This window comes from Bombus impatiens, unplaced genomic scaffold (assembly GCF_000188095.3).
Source record: "Bombus impatiens unplaced genomic scaffold, BIMP_2.2 scf_0633, whole genome shotgun sequence".
Classification (NCBI taxonomy): Eukaryota; Metazoa; Arthropoda; class Insecta; order Hymenoptera; family Apidae; genus Bombus; species Bombus impatiens.
This window is the reverse complement of record NT_177052.1, coordinates 393,498-418,352: the sequence shown is the minus strand read 5'-3', so window position 1 is coordinate 418,352 and position 24,855 is coordinate 393,498. Positions and strand designations below refer to the sequence as shown.

At 35.2% G+C, this 24,855-nt stretch overlaps 1 protein-coding gene across 3 annotated transcripts in view; it reads left to right on the top strand.

Annotated features, from left to right (window-relative positions):
• LOC100748420 (protein slit) overlaps positions 1-24,855 on the top strand; it is a 592,701-nt gene that overhangs the window by 368,477 nt on the left and 199,369 nt on the right. The window contains exon 1 of one of the 3 annotated variants that reach the window (XM_033322367.1): positions 6,524-7,038. The exons of the other annotated variants lie outside the window; for them this stretch is intronic. The gene's annotated coding sequence lies outside the window, so the exon portion shown is untranslated. Of the gene's footprint in view, positions 1-6,523; positions 7,039-24,855 lie in introns of those variants that run through there. 3 annotated transcript variants of the gene reach the window in all.

Here is a 24,855-nt window from a genome sequence, read left to right as displayed (position 1 = left end):
GAGAGCGAGGGTAGAGAAAATATGCGCCAACAGTAGTCAGAGAGTTTTTAAGTCTTAGCTATGTATATACTTGTTCCTTTATAGTCGAGCTCGAAACTGTTTCTGCTAATTCGATCCACTGGTCGGGAAGTCCAAGTTTTCGTGTTTCTGAAAGATTCTTCAGGCGTTTCAGACAATTTATTAAGAGAAACGTCTAACAGTTTCGTATTTTAGCCAGTGCTTTATGTTTCATTAACTCTTAGTATACTAAAGTGAAGTCACTCAGTTAGAAACTTCAAAACTCGCTCATTAAGGAGCATCGATAAGTTTTGTGCTCCATTCGCACCACTACAAGACATTAAAATTGTTGTTTTTATTGACTCTGATTATGTCTATCATTATTATGTCTATTTGACTATTGTCTCTAATAAAATACGACGGTACAAATTGATAACACAGTGATAAAATAAAAACAATGAAAAGAAGGTTGTGAATTATGTGATGAAGAACATTGATCATTTCATCTTGTGACATATATTTAAAAAGATAATTTCATCAATGGAAAATGGACTTCGAATCTTATTTAGCTTGCTAAATGCATGTTGTAATTCACACACAATTAGCTCGATGAAGCACTTGGACAATGTTTACAATGCTTCAAACAAGACTCATCAATGTCTAATGACAAGAGTTTGGGCAAGTTTAGCCGAGAATTGTAGCCATTAAAGACTAGTTAGCTCGACTCGTTTACTTTACTTAGCTGTAAATTTTAAATTTAATAGATCAGATAGTTAGCTAAGAATTAAGAAACTAACTGCACTAATCTAAGAAATTATTAAACTCTCCTTGTCATTATTTCAATCACGTCTTATAGATAAAGACAAATTTTCCATCTGGATTTTTCAATCCGATACCCTATATCATTACTTACATATCAACAGCTAATTAAAATTAGCATTTAGATAACACTCGTAGGATTTTAAACGGTCCAACGATTTAATTACATGATTCGGGACAACATTCAGCAATCAAGAGCTATTCGACGAGAACCAAACGGCTTCTGCACCTTTTGCGTAACTCACTAGAACTGACGAAAAAACATTAATTTCTAGCCCGGTGGTCTGTAATTATTAACTATGTAGTAAGAAGCAAACTGAACCAATCGACCGGTACATTAAGATTATTTGCATTTAGACAACATCGCGGAAATTTAAATAGAGAACTCGTCGAAATGCTCGTAAATCTGCGAATGACTCTATAATATCCGCACAAATTACACGGGACACCAGGGGAATCCATTTTTCGTCCGCCATTACGTTATACATAACCTAAAAATATGTTGTCGTGGATCTCTTCGATCGATCATTGACGTGGTTTTCTCAGGGAAAATGATGATTTTTTGTTAAACAGCAGATGGTCATGAAATATAGAGTCCAGATGACACGGTTCGTTCGATCATAAACGACACCATAAAATGTTCCGCAACGTTTGTCGTCGCCACTAATGAAGGTGCACGCGCGCGGACAAGTTGCGCGCCGCGCCGATAATTAATGGACACTGTAATTACACGGCGGACCGGTTATCATCGAGTTTTCTTCCTGATACTATGTACACGCATGTGCTTATAAATACATGCATGTATAGGTATATACAGTGCGTATACAGGGTATTTCAAAAAATTGGAATCACATACATTAGAAACATGTAGTGCTCAGGAAAACAAGCAAAATAGTCTTAATAAATACAGGTTCAAATATCATTAGTTTCAAAGTTGTAAGACGTTTTCAACTGCGTATCTGCAATCAGCGTAAGAGAATTTATTTATTTTTTGCTAAACACTGAACACTTATCATGGAAAATTTTTGTGAATACATTCGGTATGTTTTGCGAAACTTTATCAAGCTTCGTTAGCACTGTAACGAAGGATGATTGTAGTGTTGATGAGCTTTGAAACTAATCTCCAAATTTTGAAACACCTTGTACATTTAAAATATTCACTATGTTCTCCGATTGACCGAATAAAATCGATCAGGCACGCACGGTTTTCCGTGTAATTCGGCTGGCTCGGTCACACGTGAAGAAACGAATGCGTCGAAACGTTAATTGCTTTTATCCGAGGGAAATCGATACGGCTCGCGAGATCGTGTCTCGACACACGGAGGGTGACGAAACATATGCATGCACATAATTATTTATGCGTTATAGAGAAAACTCAAGGGAATGTGTTATTAAGTTGTATAATTACTTTGTTAGCACCTTCAGATTTTGGAAAGAAAAATTTTTCATAGAGAAATTGAAATTCTATTTGTAATTTTTCAATGTAAAACTAGTTTATTACCCTTATTATTTAGAATGGAATGAAAGAAAATCAAGTTCGTACTATTAATCAATCATAATCGGAATTTTGTTTACTTGCGATAAAAAATAATTGTGATTGATTAGTTCCTTATTTTAATTTGAGTATAATAATTGCTACAAGAACTTAAATTACCTAACATCATATAATATTTATTATGTAATAGTTCTATTAGAAATCATTGCAAATCGATATGTTAATTCTTATTCGAAATGGCAATATTTCCATATGATGCTATTCAAAAATGAATGTCGCTTTAACAATAAATCACGGTTTACCGCTGTACGAAGCGTTAATTGTTCGAGGATTTTCGATACCAGATACACCTATTTGTTTGGTTCCAAATCTGTTTCAGAAATACCTCGAATCAAAGCAAACGATAGGATTACTGCGGGTAATTTATAATACATTGGTCACGGTAATCTTTCGAATGGAGTCCCATCAATTAGCCGCAGAGTGAAGTTGACAAGCTACTAAATAAATACTATTTGAAATCGAAAGAGCAATCTTGGAAAACAACTTAAGGATAATGGAAATATTATCGTTATCACGCAAATAAACTTAAAAAACTACAATGTTACTTTAATAAAAAGATACAGATAATAAAATAGCATTTACTAGAAGTGAAAATGGATTGTCTACTTTCCTTTAATTATTTACGCAGATAAATATAAGAGATGTATAACGCAAGAGAAAAGTTGAATTATTTATTGTATACAGTAATTCACGCCACGTCGCTGTATTTTAATGAGTTTCACGAATTTTCAATCTCCTCGCGACAATTTAATGATATGAGGATATTTTATTATTGAAGGTCGTGTGGTGAGGATTGAATAAATTATTTTAAGCTTAAAATTAGTACAATTAGTTACTTATAATTCGTGTGTGTGATTTGATATTATAAAATAAATTTTTTATTTTTGAGATCTGATATATTGGATATATCTTTTGCTAAATAGTAAGTATGTAATTACTTAAATATCAAAAAAGTGGAAAATAGATGATTCAATAATGATCAAAATTTGAAAAAAGGGGAACTTACAAGAGATTATCAAACAAGATTAATATGGGAAAACCAAGAAAATGGAATTTAATGGAAATAAGTCGAGAATACTTAGCTCGTTCACTAATGATTTATCATTAATGATTAGCATGTTATCTTATAAATTCTTTTGTCTGTGATATGATTACTCTTATATTGATATTGAATATTTCTTTTCAGTTACACAAGTTTTTCTACGGTTTTCCTCTTAAATTAAAAACAAAATTTTACATAGAAAGATGTATCCTTTTGGAGCACGCATTACTAGAAATCGAATTTTTCTCGAACGTAATATTAGGTCGAAATACAAGAATTTATTTTTGTGAAGACATGCATTTTTATGTGTCCAGCGTAGAATGTGTTACCAGTTTTCTAATGTGGAATTTCAAATCGAGATACAATAATTTTCTATGAAAAAGATTTATTTTTACGCCTGACTACCATGAAATGTGCATTTGAGATCAATCTTATCCCAAAGTAAAACTTTAAATTAGAATACATCAATTTCACAAAAACAAAAAAAAAAATTGTTTTTTTCACGTAGTCACGACGAATTATGCCATCAGAAATCAATCTTTTACGAATACAATTTCTAGTCAAGATATCTGAATTGTATGTATTTTTATTTGATAATAAAATTGATTTTTAATAACACGTTCTATGTTTTAGCGAGATTTGTTTAAAATACGATATTTACGTCTAAAACTTTCCGATGAAAAAATAAACATTCGATTCGAAATTTTAATTTAACTCGAATCGAGATGATTTATTGTTTCATAATACTTAGCTATTCAATTCATCTATATAATCGGGACATTATCCTCGTTCGAGCTCGATCGCCAATTTTTGAACGTCGATGTATACAAACTCATACGCAAAGATATATGTATGTATATGCATAAAGAGAAGAGGGAGATAAAGCGCAGTGTAGCGAGGTTCTGAAAATCGTTGGACGTGTTCCGCGAGTAATATGGAATTGATAAGCACGTCGATTTGCGTTAAGTACACTTTTGATGCGACGATACGCAATCGCCGAGTAAAATATTTAAACTGGCCCCTGATAAATGTCGAACGTTGATTGGATTTTAATTACACTTGTGAGCGCAATTTCGCGTGTCCGCGCAAATAACGCGCAGCCCCTTTCCCCGCTTAACCCCTCCGCCGCGCTTTTTGCGCCCGTTTTGCTACGCGGCGCAAGCGGAAAATAATAGGAGGGAGGAAATTTTTGAGAGAAAAGATCAGTGTCGAGAAAAAATCTGGTTTGTTGATTTTTATTTCGCTTTCAATGGAAATTGCTCCGAATTACACATGTGTACGTGGTGCCAGCTGTAGTGTAATTTGTTATTAAACATTGATGCATTATAGAACTAATTTTGATTAGCTCTGGTTACATTTTAATAGGAAGAGAGGTTGATATGAATTAATTATAATTGGTTTTTGGGTTGGATTAAAGGTAGTCACGATTTGATATTAAATTATGTAATAATTCTATATAATTTAAGCGTGATATACCTGTAATCTGAAAAATAATCTGTAAAAAAGCAGGTCCGCAGGATTAATTTTAAATCTGATTAGAATTCTGAATTCGACTAACGTTAACCTATTCTAACTTAGTTTAATTTAGATTGAGATTATCTTGAACCTAGCTTGAATGCAATATTCGTTTTTTACAAAGAAACTTTTGATTTTGATATTACAGAAAAAATTATAAATTAAACATTTCTTTGTAGAAAAAGAATATAGTAGCATTGAAGCGAAAAATTAGGTTTCAAATAATTCTAATTTGAACCTAAATTAAAGTAGATTCGAATCAGTTAGAGTTAATCGAACTCTATTATAAATTTTAACCGGATCCAATTTGAAACCTTAATAGCCTTTAATTATAAAAAAATTAAACAGAAATCAAGAATTTCTTTGTAGTAGTAAAACTTAAAATATTTCTGAAATTACTTTTAGTTTTAAATTAATTTTTAACGAATTGACGATTGACATTTGTAAAAGTTCAATAGAACTTCGGATGCTAATAGAAGTCATCATTAAACTGTACCTTCCTTAATTGATTGATCTGCCGATAATACCGACCAAGTGACGTTCAATGTTCGCTGGCACTTGTAATCGCTTATGGTCGAACGTTATTTTCATTGTTTTACCAAATATTGACCAGCCTGCTTCCGTGCAATATATTTGCCTGCTGTCAAATAAGACCAATCAATGTTTCGTGTAATCAACGTACGCGCACTCGAATAGCCCCTCGTTCGATCGAAATTCGTTCATATTTTCGGATCGTTTATTCGACTAAAACTGCGCGGCAAACCAATTCCCGATTCTTTTGACCACGCGTTATGTCGAATTTTAATTAGATTTCGGGTTAAAATAAATATACTAATGGCTTTGATTTTACTAGCAATAGATCTAATTTGGGCTCAGAAGATATCATAAACTATTATACTAGAAACTATTATAGAAACATTATAAACTTCATTTTCGAATTATAAATTAGGTTAAGAAGAATTTTGTAATCTGATAGGAATACTTCTGATACTAATACAACTAATGATATTCAAATGGTAAATATATGCAATAAAATATATTATTGCTATGTTTTTAAATAGACAATTAAGATTTATAGACCGATGAGCTGCTCCTACTTATAAAATCATTATTAATTTGTACACTTCGGTGAAATTCACATACTGTTATTATAAACCAGCTAAAATATCCGGACATTTAGAAGCAGTGCTATGTTTCATTACAATCTAGTATTTTAAGTTATATAGTGGCCAATATCGATATAATAATAGTTTTAATAATATTCCAAAGACTTTTTATATTACGTACTTACTATACCTTTTTAAGTGCCTCTTTTTAATACTCCTGAATAGAGGTGAATATGAACTTTTTCTCCCGCGCATATAACGAAAGCACGATAAAAAATCGCGGTCTCAATTGTTCCCCGGTTATTCCAGCAACAAATAACAATTACTAGCAACAGCTATTTACCAGCGATAGACAAGCACGCACGTCGAAAATACGCGGTTGCAAACACACACGCACATACACACACAAACATCGACGATTAACATGCGCCGCGTGAAAATCGATGCGCAGGTTCTAATGTTTTCAAGCAACACGAGCCGAAACCTGGATCCGTACGGTTTATCCGTGCCTATCAGCAGGCCATTTCTCGCGCGGACGAGTGGTTCGTTAAAGCAATTTACAAGCTCGTTTGTAAACAAGCCGCGGTGCCAGTTTGTTCGCGCCTACGTGTCGGCCATCGACGCGTTCGCTTTATAGACGCGAATTAATGTCGAATTCTCTACTCGTTGTGAAGAGTCGCGTTGCAGACGTGTGTTATCCACGTGTCGGTACACGTGGATAACGGAAAGTTAACTAATTCTACTGTGGAAAGTCGGTGGAAGTTGGTTCAGAATAGTTAACACATTTATATAGTAGTTGAAAAAGATTTCTCGAATATGACGACGTAATTTGTTTGAGTTTTTTGTTATGTGTTGTGGGGTCGGTGTTATGTTGACTGTCGATATGTAGTATGTCACGCAGACGTCAAACGAGGGTTAAGGAACATTATCATGGCGAATAAAATGGATTAGTGATGATAACTGCGAGTTAAGAGCGAAGAAGGAGAATTGTAATGGAGATAAAGGTAAGTTATTTTTAGTATTGTACAGAAAATAGGTTTAATAACCTATATAGTAGACTTAAAATTAAAAATAATACACTATTTGATTCGCTTTGTGCAAGAAATTAAGTACTAAATTGAGAATTTTTATTCATTTATGTCACAAAGATCTATTTTTGTTATTATAAATGTGAAAATATGTAAAATATTACAAGTAATGTATATAAATATAAAAGATAAGACACACATTTATTTAGGTTTAGATTGTTTAACAATATTCCTTGATATTTGCACTTTGTTGGTTATCTTTTTATATGTAAAAATTTGAATGAAGTAAACGAAAATATTTAATACATATGATGGTACACATGTATAATATATCTATATATATGACGTGAAATGTGAATGAAAATAGTCAATGTATTGAAAATGTGAAATATATTGGTACAAATAAGATATTTATAATAGTTAATGGTATATGAAAAGTTCTGATTTTAATAGATTTCACTTCCCTGACTAAAAGTGTGTACTTTTAATGTGTAGTGATAGCCAATATCTTTGAAGTATTTTTATTTGAAATATCAATTAATATTTTCGAAATATTTATATTTAAAATGTCAATCAATATTTTTACGGATATTCTTGAAATATTCAACAAGTTGGTAAAAATACATATGTGATCGTATAATAAATTATATTTTATACTACTATGAAGAACTGATATATAATATGTAGAGCTCCAGTTTCTTAAATAACAAGATACGTTTTAACACGTTCTAATTTCTCAAATAACTAGATATGTCCTCATAATAGTATTTACCAGTCAAAATTGTTGAGCTAGCAGATTCTAAAATAATTTGATCTTATTCATACTATCATTCATACTATATTAATATCTCTATAATTTCTTTCTTCCTCGTTTGAAGGACTTTCTCTTTTATTTCTTATCGTTCAATTTTTATTTCTATTACTGTTTAAATGCGTTTCATGATCTGATCTGTATTATTTTATATTATTTATATATCGTATTTACTTATAGTTAAAAGTATAATTAATCCTCCGTTTTTTTATGAAACTTCAATTATAGTCTAGATATTTTAAAGTTTAAAGTTAAATGAAACCTTAATTCAAGCTTCTCAAGTGATTATATCTCTCATATTGTCCATCATTTAGCTTCGATTTTCTGTTTGAATCTTTCTAATATTCGAACACGTTCGAACAATCTTCGTACTAACGAAATTCTTTTCAAACTTTCAAAACATTTACACTTGTTCCCTCTTTCCAACAAACAATAGCCTCGATCCGCACGACATGTTGAAACAGTTTACTCTGCTAGAGCTTGTCTGTCGTGCTGGACATTCGTCAGTGGTCAGCGTCTCCCCTTTTATCGAGATCGGCTTCGATACTTCATACTTGCTTCGATAATCACGTACCAACCGCGTGACTGGAACAATTACCGACAGCAGCGAGTCGTAAGAGAGAAAATGGGCTGACCGTTCTTCGCTCGCGCGTCAGTTTTGTTCGCACGAAATTGGATTTGTCCGGAATGTAAATTGAGAACCGGACCGTAGAGTTCGACGTTCATCCCCTGAACTATGGAAAAATTTACGGAGGAAGGAGCCTCTATTAATTCTTCTATTCTTTCGCCCCGTTGTCGTTCTTGCTTCGTCTTTTTTCTCCCTTTTTTTTTATTCTTTCCTTTTTCTATTCGTTCGTTTATTTCTCCGTTTTAATTCCTTCGTCGTCGAGGCCGGCTTCATCGACGTCGTTGTTTTTGTTTTCGCTCGCCTCGGAGCTTTGTGTACCGTTTTTGTCTAATTGTCGCGTTAAAGTCTCGGAATTAAAGAACCGAGGTATTCGCGCGTCTTTGCTTGGTCTGTTGATGAAAATATAATTTCTAGAACGTTGTTTGGAATTTTAATGAAAACCTGCAGTTCGAAGTGATTCGTTTTAATACTCGAGAAATTGTCATTGTTAAGAGAGAAAAGAGTAATAATATTTCTTCTGATTATTTTACAAAAGAGAGGAAGTTTCGCGAAATATTCGATTGTCACGCGGGAGTAACATTTCTGCAAAATCTTAATACTCTTAGGAATGCTCCATATTTATGGGATAATATATGAAAATAACTACTGCACAGCTGAAGGATAGGTATTAAAAATACTCAATTGTACTAACTTCATGTCCTAGATTTTTTTCTAACGATTAAAAAGCTAAATTTTAAACATTTAAAGATTTTCAGTTAAAGAAGTCATCGTCAAAACTTAAATGTTACGGTTATAGTACATTCCAATCTGTTACGGCTCTCAGAGCAAAATATATATTAGGTTGTCCGAAAAATTTCCTTCGTTTTATAAGAAAATAATAGACACACAATGTTGTTTTATATTAGTTTATTGAATTATGCACGAATGCAATAATAGAAATGGAACGAAATGGATCATAGCTAATTCAATAAAACAATATGAAACAGAAATTGTTGTTCATCTATTATCACCTTATGAAACAAAAAAAACTTTTCGGACAACCCAATAAAATTCGGAACAAGTTATTCCAGGACTCCTCAACAAATATAGATATTCTCCATTAACAACACTAAAAATTACAATCTCAATTAACCGTGCATCTTGCACACATCATGTTTAACGAAACAGAAATGTTGACTGCTGTGACAGATGTCGCGAGCCCATTCGCCCATCGAGATATCGTCTCGATTTTGATCGTCGTTGGCGAATAAAATTCGACGATGGTGGCTTTCGAAGTTTTCAGACGGATTCGTATGATGGAACAAGTTGCTCGAACGTATATGTACATCGGTCTCGACACAAGAAACGTAACGTTATCGGGAATACGTACACCACGAGGTTTACATTCGCCCGTAAGCCGCACGGTGACGTGCAGCGAAACATAAAACACCATCGTCGATGGCTGCCGGTAACGGTAAAAGAGGTCTGTGTTATATAGAAACGCGACGAGTGTAAAATGATAATTCGAAATGGCACCGCGACAATTTCTCCACTTGCAGTGTCCACGTAATCGGTGCTGTGGGAAGATCGCGGAGAAACAACTTGATGGTATCGTAAATTGTAGACCACTCTCCCGTAGAGATAACAATATCGACAATTGTGAATGGATATCATGCTCTTTTACAAGCTTCTCGAATATGCTTTGCGTATTGTTAAATTCCAAATGGATTTAGGACCATTTCGTAATATAACTTAATATTTGTAATATATTAATCTTCCAATATTATTTTGGAGTATTTCATCATTCACTTACGAATTTTATGTATTTTTGGGACAAAGGGTGCATTCATTTTCGAAATGTAATATCGTTCACTTGAAAAAAAATGTTCACCAAAATGGTTCAAGTTTTGCTTTACTGCAAGGTAATAATGTACAACAAATAATGTACATATCGCGAGACATTTTATCTTACGGAGTATTTGCCAGCTTGTAGCTATATTTACAATCTGATATCGACTAACAGAATTCCAAATAGGAAATTTCACTTTGTAGTGAGCTAATTGACATGAATTATCAAGAACACGTTAATCTAGTTCACTCACATACAGCCTACATAAAGTAGAACTGTTATAAACTACTAGTTTTATGCATCATAATTGTCTTTTTCCGCCATTTTCTTTTTTTTTTTTTTTTTATAAAATTTCTACTCTTTTTAAAGACATGGTCAAGTTCTCTTTGAAGATACACATTCAAAACACATAAACTCTATAAAAGTAGAAGTTAATTTAATTATAGATGAAACGTAGATAAAATTTCACAGTTTTGATATATGTATCGCGTATCAACCATTAAAGCTACATATAAGTCGGAACCAGATTAAAACTTTTGAAACTCTAATATGTAAGTACTTTTGAAAGCTTGACTCGGTAAAGCTGGATGCATATTGATCCTAGTTCTACTTAATGTAGATTTAATCTAGATATCGTTTACAATTGACATTAGTATGAATCATACAGCCATAAAATCCGAAACCAACATTTAACTCAAAATCTAACTAGGCCCAAGTTCGATCTAATTTAAATTCTAGAAACATAGTCGCGTAGTTTGCTAACTTGTCTAAACTATAATCCAAATAATATAGATACATATGTAGATTGTAGGTATGCAGTCGAGAATTTGGAATCACTTTATCAATTGTACCTGTACTAAATCTTTTGCTTATTCTCTTATTAATTAGAAATCGGCTCTATAGATATCCATAATTTGTTTAATTCAAATAAAATTGTTGGAATCATTTTCTCAATTCAGTACTGGATCTCCTGCTAATGTTTAATTAATGATAATAATGGAAAAATTTATATTAAAGAATATTTAGAATAAAGCATTTCTAATAACAGTAATCTTCTTTATCTCGACAGATCTTTCATGAAAAAATTTTTTAACCTAACCCGAAACCTTAATCCGAGTTTTCTCTAAATTGTGAAATTCTGTAAAATTCATAGTGATCTCACACATTTTTTCAATAGTGTAACTAACTTCTATTGAGAGTAAATCTTCATTATTCTATCACAAAATCGAACGTGAAAGATCCCAAACTCGAACTGCAACCTCGTTTCAAAATTAAAAAATCGTAGAAGAAGAATATCAATTTCTATTTTCATAAAGCCGATCGACAATTATTTCCACGAAGAACGAAAAAATCGACGCTCTTTCAGGGAGAAACACCGACGTTCGGATGAAACGCGAGCAAAAAGAAGAATCGACAGCTCCGATTCCACGAAGAAGAGGAGTAGCCCAGAGAAAGGCTAATCGGATTTCGTTCGATTTATAAGAAGTATTCGCGCATCCTGTCGGCCAGAGGAAACGCTCGCGATAGGAAAACCGTGAAATCTTACTTTCCATTCGGTAGATTGCCTCTGAAGACCGTCGATATTTTCAACCGGTTTTCAAATCTCCATGGTGCAAGAACAAACGCCGATATTTTTGTCAGGGGCGATGTTATAGAAACCTTTTGGAGCTTTTGAGGCCACGGTCCGATTAATTAATAATTAAGAGTCTCTGCCACAGAACCAGGCACGTACGTTTCGTTAAAAACGTTGACGAACCGCGATGTACTTGTCAACGAGACAGCGCAGTTGCTTCATTCCATTGACTATTAACCCCCCAAACTTTATTACCCGGCACATTCCTTATTCTTTTGTTACTCTTTATTGGTTATCGACTTTTCTGTTGATTTCTTATTTTGAAGGTATCGAGCTTTGATCTGAATTGTGTCACTCGCAACGCTATTTTCACTCTAAAGTTGTTGTACCAAACGATGAAGCAATTATTCTTTCTAAACGGCCAGCAAGAAAATATATTAACGAGAAGAAAACTGTTAAAATCGTTAAAAATTCTGAATCTTACAATACCTAACATAATTTTCGTTTAAAAATCATTATGCCAAACCACGACTCCATTATTCTTCCCAAACGAACCCCAAAAGAAGAATATTCAAAAAAGATTGGTCGAGATAGAGCAAATTATCGTGGCACATTTCCTCCGAAGCAGCGCATTATGCGTTCCGGCCGCGAAGTCGAGGGGTTCGCTTCATTAGCCGGAAGAAAGGGTCGTGGGGCCGCGTAAAAAAATCGCAAATGAATGCGGGTCCGTGGCGAAAAATTCCTCGCGGCGGGTTTCGTGCTTAACACGCTAATTCGTGAATGTGGGTCGGCACTGTCGAAAGGGCCACTGAGGAATGGGGGTCGAGTGTCGAATGCATCAGCGTCTACAACGTGAAAGAAAGTCCAAGCGTCGTGCAACGGCGCCTGGCCTTCGCGAATTTCCGTAATTACCGTATGAAAGTCGCGGATTATCGGGGTCGACTCAAGAGGTCGAGTCGCCGACTCGTGTTCTAGAGTATACACTATACACTATGGAAAGAGTCGAGTGTATCGCGTGACCACGATGATCCGTGTCCTCCCCCTGTGGCTTAAATAATTCAACGATCTTGATCTATAGGATGGAATAGCCGAGCTACTCGTCCACGTTGGCTCGAGGCTCTCGTTTGTCGTGGCTGGCTGACCGACTGCCAACCATGTTTCTTTACGAAGGGGCTGGAAGAGGGAAACTTATCGAGGGTGAAGAAAAAATTGGTTCGAACGAAGTGGTGAATGTTTAAAGTGATTTCGGAGTGAGTCGAGACGGTGACTGGTACGATGATCGATGTAACTCGCTGGTTAAGCTTCTCAACGGTTAGTGAAGATAGTGTAGCTATTCATTCGCTGTCGTTAGAGTCTATTGATTAAGCGGAAATTTTTAAAACTTTTTAAAGTATCGATCAGCGAGTTGCAATGGCGAGATTATGAAGAGTAGACTGATTTATTTCTTACTAAAGGCTCCACGAAATGATTAAGAAATATTCCGAAGTTTGTTCAATTTGTAAATAGTCATGTTAATTGGCAACTTAATATTTGGAGGCTGTTGACAACGTAAGAATATGGAAGATTTCGACAACGCGTTAGTTAACGAGCTACAACAGTAAGATTTGGAAGAATGTGATAGGTTATTGAATAACGTTCAACTGTTTCTAAAGGACGTGTGTTCATTAATATTCTAATCATCGTTAAGGTTGATTAACAGGACGAAGATTTTGTATCTTAGAATAATTGATAAGACGAGATTGAAATACTAATTAGTACCGCATAAGATAATTAGAGAGCGGAAACTTCAGAATGTTAATTAGGATATTAATTAACGCTTGTCATGCGAGAATAAATCAGCATGGCGCGAAATTCAAACGTTAATTAATACCTTAATTAATATTATAACTGTTTTATACGGTCGCCTCCGAGTTAAAAGTTGTTTCCTTTAATTAACGTTCTAATTAATATTTTGTCAACGTGGTGATTCTATCAACCGAAAGTTATAAACGTTATTAGCATACGAAATTAGTCCGTATCACGAAACCGATATAAATTCAAAATCAATATTATAATTAATTCCTTAAACAGATTGAACGATTCGAATATCACTAAATGCTTCAAATCACTTCGAAAAGAACTAAACAGCCTGTTGGATCTTTCCCGGCCATAAACATCATAATAACATCAACGATCAGTTGTGCATTCATATCGGTATACAGAATAAACAGTCGAAACATTACGCATTTAATACCTGAACGATTACGCTAATCGGTAGAGCAATCACGTTGACTACTTACAAATGCATTAATCATTCGGACCAGTGTCCACGTCGCGTTCTTTCGAACATCAATAAATACATTGATCGTGCATTAATGAATACATCGGTGGCTGGTGCCGTTTATTACAAGCGTCGCTTAATTTTGTACCTTTCCATCTATCGTCTCACGTAATAATCGTCGCTGTGAAACCTCGCATTATCGTGAGGGCAAATAAAAATTAGCACACCTCTATCGAGATCACGTGTTCTCAAGCTCTAAAGAATATTAGCGCCCTGCCCGTTGCGAAACATCGCGCGATAATTATCGTGGATTAGTAACAATATCCTGAAAGGTCAGAACTAGCCCCAGGAATACGTTTCCTAGGGATCAGATTAAACTTTCGAACAATATTTCTTCGGAGCGTGCTACCCTGTCTCTTTCTTTCTTTTTCTTTTCCTCTCTTTCCCCGTCGTAAAGCGTGCAAGGGAACATTTAAATTTTTTTACTGCAATTCTCGGTGCAGCGACAGCGCCACCGAGTTACTGCGTGTCCAGATGCTGACCAGGGGAGTCGGGGACCATAAATCACCGGTTGATTTCCACGGCGACGACGCGACGCGATCCGTGCCTTGTCGGATGAATATACATAAAAGTGCCCCGGCGTACGTGTTTCGCGAGATGATTTTATCGAGCCGCGGGACCGGGGACATTAATTCCCATTGCAGCGCATTACACAGATCATAAAACTACGAGGCACACGTCCAGACGAGTATCCATAACGAAGATCGTTCTGTCGATAATTGTGCCTGGCCCGTCCTCCCTTTTTCTTTACTTCTCTTAAGAGCAGATCAATTGAGCTTTTTAATGGCGTTCGATGAGGTTTTATGAGCAATGTGGATATTCATTAATGTTAAAGAGTTTCAAATTGAGTATTGTGTTTTTGAGATAGTAATACGATGGGTTATCAGTTATACTTAAGTACGAGCTGGGTTATAGATTTAGATTTATTAACCATAGTATTTATACTATTTACTAAAGATTGGTCTGTAACGAAGTCTTAATTCGATCTGCAACGTGTCACGACACCGTATTGATGCGACACCTAACACAATAAACTTATCAAAACTATCTCGTGTGAAAGGGACTTAACGGAACAGAGGGGCCACGCTTCGTTCCCCATGTGCGAGCGGGCCTTCATTTTCAGCGGCGAGAGAGAGAGTCGCTATCTTTTCGATGGATCTAATTAAGTCCTGTCTTTTGAACGTAAGCTGATACGCGATAAGTGATACGCGCATTAAGATTGCGCCCGTCTCCATTGTGCCAGCTGTATTTTTCTCATCAGATCGCTATCGGGGTTGGACGTACAAGATGCTCGCGTGGCTCGATCAAGACTGAAATTAAAATCCTTTCACGGTGCACGACTGTACGAGCAGCATTTACATCCCGTGATATTTCAATTCGCAAATTCGTTATCTATGTCTGAGGTAATTCGTTGAGGCTTGTTTCGGACGAGTTATTTCGCGACATCAATGATAGTGAATTCTTACTGTTTATGCATATTAACTGCTTTTATATGTATAGAGATAATGTCTTGTTTAATGTGATCATTCAAGATAAAAGTGTTTAACAAATGATGTAAAAAATTGATGTTTAATAAATAGTGTAAATATAGTGACTATTAAATGATATCGTATAATGTATATTTTACTCTATTTGATCATGATTTTGTTATTGTTGTAACTGTTGGATCTGAAATTGAACATTTTATTACAATTATAGTTTGTTTGATATAATCTGGACTTGCATTTTAACTTACAAAATTCTTTTCTCAGTAGATGTATAAATATATAGTAGTGTAGAATAGAATAAATATTTCATATTTCTCAAACTTCATCATCAAACAAATTATTGAATCTAAATGAAAGACAGGTAATGACTAGCAAAGTATTAAACAAATCCTTGAAATTACTTTTTATAACAATGCTATATACTATAATACAATATTCTATATGTACCATTATAATGTAATAATGTACAAAAATAGAATCCAATAATATAAATCAATCGAAAAAATTTGCAATTCAAACCATGCATTAATACAGCACCAGTCGTTAGCATTAATATTAGCTTTTAGAAACGCTGCAAATTTTTCAAACCAATCGAATGCATTACGTATTAATTAACTATCGCGTGATTGAAGATATTTCAATATTTGGTATTCCACTGGCTACTATTATGGTAAAACGCTTCATGGAGGAATGTTCCGTCCAACACAGGCCTTAATATCTTAGAACCACAAAGAAAGGATTGGAGAGGTTTCTCGACGAGAACGTTTAGCGCATCTCGTTAATGAAGTCCTGCCAGACTTCGAAGAAACTTGCAGCTCGGCTCGGTGGTTCCTTCCGGTGCAGTTGCCCGCGTACTTTCCGAAATGACTTGCGATCGATCAAAACGGCCCCGATGTTTCTACCCGGAAATATTAATTTATCGCGGCCGTGCACTTTGCGGGATTAGAAAGTGGCGTCTCACGGTGTTCCAACCTTAATTTCGTCACGAGCTCGGGTCATTAAGAGGCAGCAAGGCGTCTTCTTTTGCACTGCAGCCACGCAAATTACGACCAAGAAGTGGCGTTCCAAAAAATAAATGGCGACCAATAAAAAGACGACCGGGCCATATATTAAATAGCGTTTATGGATATTCCGCGAAATAGCTGCTGCTTAATTTTAATTAACGACCAAACTTTACTCGAAAATTATATTTCTTCGTTAAACGACCTGGTTCGCATTGAACGTGAATGTTGGCTCATTTATAACAGATTTTTATAATATTTTTTTTAGTTTTGTGGCAACCACTTTTCATAGTAATTAAATAACCTGTATTTTTTTTTATTGTGCACGACTGATCTAAAATTATGTGCAAATATCGTGATGTTACTCTATTTCATTTTTAACCAGTGAAGTTTTAAATCCACACGAATATAAAGGGGTATTGAAATGCATCAAGCATTATTAAATACATATATAGATATCTTTTTTTAAGTATTACGTATTCACATCTTGGATTTGAAGTCTTTTCTGTGCATTTATTAAAAATCTGTCTTACTTATCACAAGTCATTCAAGCAACATATACGAATGTTTTTCTTATGAATTATGGACCAAAGTATTATTTTCTCTGTATTTCCTATTTTTATTGTAACTTTTTAATAGAGCTTCAAATGGATTATATAACATCTTTTGCTCGATTATACTAATAGAGTATAACTACGAAGTTTGGCTGTTAAGCCCTGGGAAACCTTGTATAATTGTATGTAGCAAAATTTGTCCACTCTTATCATTTCTTGTCTAAACGAATAATACAAACGAACATTATTTCGTAAACAGCCGACGACAGTTCACGATTTTTTTTATGACGATTCAATATCCTTGACTACGTTGACATCGAATCGGCAAATAGATTTATATCAGATGAATCTGCTTCGAATTGTTCGGATTTATTCCGTAAGGATACCTCTTGATTCTCGTATGCGTCTTTCGTTAGCATTTTTAGAACCGCCCGTGTGCGGAATGGTACCATCGAATCGCGATTCCATTTCAATTTTATCGTCGCTGCAATTTATCGCAGCTACTTTGTAAACTCGTAGAATTTCCATCTGCTCGGAACGCTCGTTCGAGAAGAAGAAGAAAAGAAAAAAGGAGCATGCCGATATTCTGCGGCATTTTATAATGTATATTTAAATGAAATAAAGTAGAGGGATGCCCGGAGGTATTTCGTATGAAGATAAAATTTCATTTTCCGCGACACTCTTGCACTTGAATTATGCTGATGCAGTACTACGGAGTAGAAACATTAAATTAGTCACGTTCCTTGATTATTCCGGAGTGTTTAATCGCGCTGTGACAAAATAGCCTCACATTTATAAGTACCCTGTGGAATAATAGACATTTAGGTTAGCTCTACGTTTTCTTGGCTGTATTATCGCGCTAATACTTCCACACCGAATGACGTTTACGTGTTTATACATTTGTTTTTAAAGCCAACAGTGGAATCAAAATTCTCTTCAATTAGCTTAGACAGACAGACTTTATTTTACAGTGTAACTGTTGTTAGATGCTTTACTGTCCACAGTTGAAAATAAAAAAAAAGAAAATATGGCTGATTTGAAATTTTCTTACAACGAAATTGTTCTTATTTTTCAGTATAATCTTCCATGATATTAATACGCTCAGATTAACGGTAATTCAAAATATTATTACCAAACTCTAGTTTGTCAAATATTTATCAACGATTTTCTGTATTTGGTTTCAATTTTCTGAAAGAAATGTTCCTTTTCAGTAAGGAATTTGCTAAGAAAAGAAAGATAAATTTATTGAGATAATTTCTTAATTCTTAAAGTACTTTCGAAGCGATGCTAAATTGATACGATCGTTACTAACTATCGAATATGGCTATCAATTTAATCACAAATTAAAATTTTTATCCGTATTTCATTTCGGGAACTCTTCAAATGATTCGTATTACGTGAAGAAATTACCCAAATCAGTCTAGAAAAAAAAGAAAAAGAATTAGAAAGGGACCATTATAAAAGGTGAGAGAAGAACGGCTGTTAATGATAACGAAACTAGATGGAAAGCTTTGCAACGAGCTTGAACTCAAAGCCTGTGGAGCTCGGCGAATTCACCAATAATCGCCTCGCTACTCGTAAAACGTCCCAATACGCGTCGACGGTGAACGCTGCAACAAAGGAACAATGCTCCAGACGAGCGACAATATTCGATAATAAGGGAGCAGATATCATTCTTCAGTCGGTGCATTCGAGAGTCGAAGAATCGATGCGGCGTCTGGAACGATACAAAAGGGTTGGGTATTCGACGAGTTTCTCTAGCGTTCGTCGACGTATTATTCCGTCGACGACTCCCTGTAACACACTTCACGAAATATCCATTTGTCGTGGCCCGCCGGTCGGAGTATTACTTTTATTCGGGCGTTATTGATAAACGATAAAATCTAGTCGGAAGTGGCCTGCCCATAAATCCCGCGCCACTTCCGTTCGACGGACCGCCTCGCGACGAATAAATCACTCGCAATTTTTTTTTCGTCCCGTTCTTCCTTTTTTTCCCCATCCGTTTTTTTTCTCTCATCCCTTTTTCAGCGTGCACGGCGGCGGTGAAAGCTCCGTTCCATGGGTAACCGTAATTCGAGCATCGGCGAATTAAGGAGACGACTCGTTGAAATTATGATGGCGACGTGATTTACGCGCGGACGATTTTCATCGCGACGATGTTGCGTCCTCGGGAAAGTCTGAACGGTCCGCACGGAAATATTGGGGAATTATTTATCGTAGCTGTCTACTTGCTGGAATATTACTTCGTGTAGTTTGTTGCATCGTCGAGTTTAAAGGAGATGTTTGTCAATTTGATGGCTGGTACCGCGGTATATCGATTTTTTGCTGAAAATTCGATGGTTCGAGGCAAACGAATGGAATTGAGGGCGGAACAAGTTGATTTCTTTACTTGATGAAATTTTTACGTAAATAAAGAAACATAAAAGCTTAGAATGCACTTATCGTGTTTCTAATTCCGACATATAGGTATTTTTACATTTCGAACCTTTCTCTATTAACACTGTAATTTCTTTAATAGGAAGACTACGAGAAAAAATATAATAACTAAATTTTTTCTATCTTCTGGCTATTACGTTACTTAATAGCTAAAAAAGAGAATTGATTGAACAATACACGCCTCTAGAATGTTCAACACTGCGCTACTAGAAAGTACAATTGAAAAAATATAGAAACGACCTACGATTCGTCATTGTCAATCCATTTGCATTGCTACTTGCATAGTAAATTATCGTAAAGAAGCTCGTAAATGAATTGGAACCGAAATTAATCCAAAAAATCTTGCAATAACGATATTCGTTATTCCTTAATCAATTGCGACCGTCTCAAGAAATTTTTTCTCATCGAATCGATCCATCATATATGGAAGTAGTCATCCGTGGTTACAGGCTGATATAGAGCATTCAGAGCTATCTCTTCATAAGAAAAATCGGAAACAGTCTCGTAGGCAGAAGCAGTACGGAATGTAGAACGGTTCCCATTGGTTGCACCCTCTTTCTCCCTTGTATCACGTCGCGACGCTGGTACCCCGCTCACAGAATGCTGCCACGCTGAATTACTTATGGCGTTCCACATTCTGAAACCCGTAAGTACATAGCCGTATTTCGAATGGAAATGTAACTACACGCATGCCCGACGTGCCATCCCCCTTTTCTTCTTCCTGTTTCTTTTTCTCCCTTACGCCTCGACTTCTCTACCCTTCGGCTACTTCGGATGTTCCTGCTGAATTCTTTTTTCTCGCATCTTCGAGAACGCTTCCCTTTCATCTCGAAACCAGCTGCGTCCTAGAACTCTCTCGCGAAGGATTCAAATTATATTTTGTCGTAAAACGCGTCGACGGAAGTAGGCTCGTCGTGCTGGATACAGGGTGACAGTGAAGTTGTAAGGAAGTCTTGAAGATGAATCTTGACTCGGCAAAGAAATTCTAGACGCGTTGCTAGCCCGCCAAAATTGGTAAATTGTATGGCGCAGCAGATTAAGTTGAAGGGTGGTGATTTTAATGAGAAACGAGTGGATATGAATTTGTATCAGAGGTGCGTGAATATTAGGCGTATGAATATCATCATGTGAGGTGAGAGAGAATTTGAGTGATAATTTTCTAAGATATTGAGTTACGAGATTAGGAGGTTGAATTTTGGTAGTATCTACCTATCAAATGTGATAGGAAATTTTAATATAATTGGATTTTGGTGGTAGGATAGGATAGCGTTATTTGAGTCGGCTAAACTTCGATGTCTTGAAATTCAATCTTCAATTTTACACATAGTAATTGAACTTGTTGTGTATCATGAGATGTTATATATCAGTTTTAATAACAAGAGAATGAGAAAATATCGTATACTCTAGATCCACCAAGAAAAATGAGAAAATGATCTTAAGGTAGGTTTGTTTGAATCAACCAGGAAGTACATATTTAGTATGCTGGGAATCGTAGGTGTAAGAAAGTTTTAAAAATATTAGTTATTCGCGTTTTACACGCGATCTGTAAAAGTGTTATTCTCCTAATTCGATAGCCAATCAAATTATTCTCGTTTTTACTGGTATTAAATATCGAGATTATCGAACTTTGGCATCGTCGATTTTTTGAAATACTGTGATACTAAATTTTTATGCTACAGAACTTTCGATAATATCCAATTGTGACGCTATTAAATTTCGGCGCTATTGATTTTGAACGGTATCGAATTTTGAGGATACCAAATTTCGATGCTATTGAATTTTGATAGTAGTATAGAATACTGACACTATTCAGTTTCGATAATATCGAATTTTGACGATATCGATCTCTGACGCTGCTATATTTACGTCTTTGATTTTGAGTGTTAACAAATTTTGACGCCATCGAATTTTGATAGTACCGAATATTGACACTTTCAGTTTTGATATTATCGGATTTTGGATATTACCGATTTCAGACGTTATCGAATTTCAATACTATTAACTTTTTACATTACGACTTTTGATCTGCATGGCATCCTAATTATCAACTTAGATCATAGCTACCTACTCTTACATTCGTTTTTCTGTCACTTTTCTTTTCCAACTCATCACTCAATCCAAATATAGGATTCAATTTCGCTTCCAAAATTACCACTAAATATTCCTTCAACCCAAAAACACACTCTCAGAAACAAACAAAAAAAGGAAAGCTGAACTCCTCGAACCTCATTAAACCTGTAAAACAATTGCTTAAAGTGACGCGACAGAAAGAGTTTCGCCCTCGTGAACACTTTGTTTCCTGTTTACCGTTTGCATTTTTGCGCGTTTTCAATTACAGCCGGGTTGAAATTTTTTCGTCGTAGCTAGTGGACGATACATCAAGGTGCCACATGCACGAAATTCGAGCACGTTGCTCTCCGCTATACTTGACATAAAAATTCACTGCGTTTCATGTGCGTATTTTTTCCATCGTGCTACCATCACCATCGTGACGGTATCCCCTCCATAACACAGTCGGGCTATCTGGCTATCAATCCGGCCGCGTAACGTGTCACCCCGTGCACAAGAGGGTTGGATAACCGTGAAGCACGATGAGCCGTGCAGCCGTAATCTAATTAAACTACCGATGCCCATAGACGAAGACCCTAACCCCAGCCTCTATGCAGCTGTATATATATCGGGGCGCAATTGTCTGATTTGCATGTAAAACAACGCGAGGCCACGTCGAATAGTCGGAGACTCTATGATTATTAACGGGGCTACGACACGCGTCTACAACGGGCGGAATTCATACGCGTCAGGCGCCGCGGTATTTTGGCGCCTCCGGGTTCGGTCGTCGGTGAAATTTTGATGGGTAAATTTAGGTGACGAGGAAATACTTGGCTGCCGTAAAGTGGCGCGGGGAGCTCTTGCCGCGATGAACATCGGCAACCCTGTGGTATTCAAAGAGAAACAGTTTGAGAAGAGAGAGAGAGAGAGAGAGAGAGAGAGAGAAGCTAAGGTGGTGTATTTCAGGGATGTTGAATCTTTCGTGAACTAATATCTATATTATGGGGCTTATGCACGATCGATATTGTCAATACTTCAAGGATTAATATTCAATTGATATCGTTTGGCTGTAGGTGAGATTAGAAGTGCTTATTAAATGACATTAAGGGAGATATATAAATTGAAATTAAATTTAAATGAAATTGACTTTTTGATTTTGATTTTGAAACAGGGAATACATCATTGTTCGTGTGTCGTGTTCACCATCGTTCATGTCTTACAGTCTGTGTGTGTTTTGTAGGAGGAAAATCATTGCTACTGAGCACTATTTTTCTATTTTCTATATCGTTCGAAGTAAATAGTATGTATAAGATAGACAATATTTGAAATGTATCTTATATAGATGTTTTTTAGGTTTTAATTCATCATTTTCTTTTGTTTCAGGTAAGTTGAAATCTGTACCTACTTATGGAATATCGAGTTTTTGATGCTATGGCGTTTCTACATGCGGTAAGTCTTGGCAATTTAGAGAAAACCTACAAGTAGACCGCAGATGTTTATGCAGATCCATATCTTTATGAACACAATTATAAAATGAAATCAAAATGTTATAACAAGTATCGCAATTTGGATATTTTATATATTTTTGTCTATTGCATATCCTTTGCGTATTCTTACGCCTTTAAATTTTTCATAATACGTGCTATTCGGATAATCAAATAACTAACATTATTTGTTTTGAGCTCTTCTATAAATTTATGTATTCTTAAACACTTTTTCATTATATATTCTGTAACAATTGGACAAATAATGAATATTTCTATTTTTTTTTTTTTTTGGAATTAATAGAATCATATAAAAATTTGGTCATTTCAACATATCGATGTTATACGCTGTTTTAATTCATCACTTTTCATTAATTTGTCTTCTTCATATTGTCTTTTTATGTAAAATATCAACGCAGCAAAAGTATAGACTGTCAATCAATTAATTGTAACTCGATATTGTTAAATATCGACAAACATTAAAAGTGACATTTAAAGTTTCCTATTTAATTTATACATTTATTTATAAAGTTACATTTAACCCAATTATGTTACATTTATTTCAAAGTTATGATCGCTTGTAGTTAATAATTTTCAGCTTGTTGCTCTATGCTTCTGTCTTTATCTGTTTTTTAGATAATTCTACCTTTATATAGGCAATAATTTTTTGTGACTTGTAGAATCGACAATTTTCCATTTTTTAATGTCGATGTTTTGTCAGAACTCTTTAATGTCGCTGTAATATAACCAAAATGCAGTGATATCGGATCTTAATTAAGCGAAATATCCATTCTGTACATGTCAACGTTTCTGTACCTCTGTATCTGGATATTTCGATGCTATCAAATGTCAACGCTACCATATTGTCACTTTGATAAATTTAGACGCTAATGAATTTCCATCTTTGCCAAGTTTCAATGTTATCAAATTTCACTACAGCGAATCAGGGCGTTCCTAAATTCGGACTTTGGTAAATTTCTCTCAAACCTAATCCAGATTTAACTCAAGTCAAACCTAAACTCGAATCAAACCCAATTTAAAACAAAGTGAATTTTAACGTTTCGAGTTTTCAAACGTACTTTGCAACCTCGAAACTAACCAAGGTTTAACTTAAATGTAACTAAATTAAGCTTCCACGTTTAAAAATCTCAACTACAGCTTTCAATGTACGTAAACTTGAACCTAACTTAAATCTGATCTAAATCGAATCTTTAATGTTTTCGAACTTCAAGATTTACGATGTTCAATACTTTCAAATTCAAAGATAACCTAAACTCGGTCCAAACTGAGTTTTAACAATTTCAATTTTCAATAGTCGTGAAAAATACGAAGCTCGAAAATTTTGATTAGTTTTGTGTTCAAGATTATCGTGTTTCAATATCCGCGAATTCCAGCACTCGCTTTTCATATCTGGATACCACCAAAAATCTAGACAATAATCTTATTTCCATCAACCTCAAAATCTATTCGAACGCAGTCAAATTAAAACGTCCATATGTTCGATATTACGAAAAAGTCGCAACACTTGCAAATCCATGCAACTTCAATTTCTCCCTTTTCATCGAGTCGCATCGATCATTCGCCTATTCGAAGACCTTCCCCCCCCCCCCACCTGCCACGCA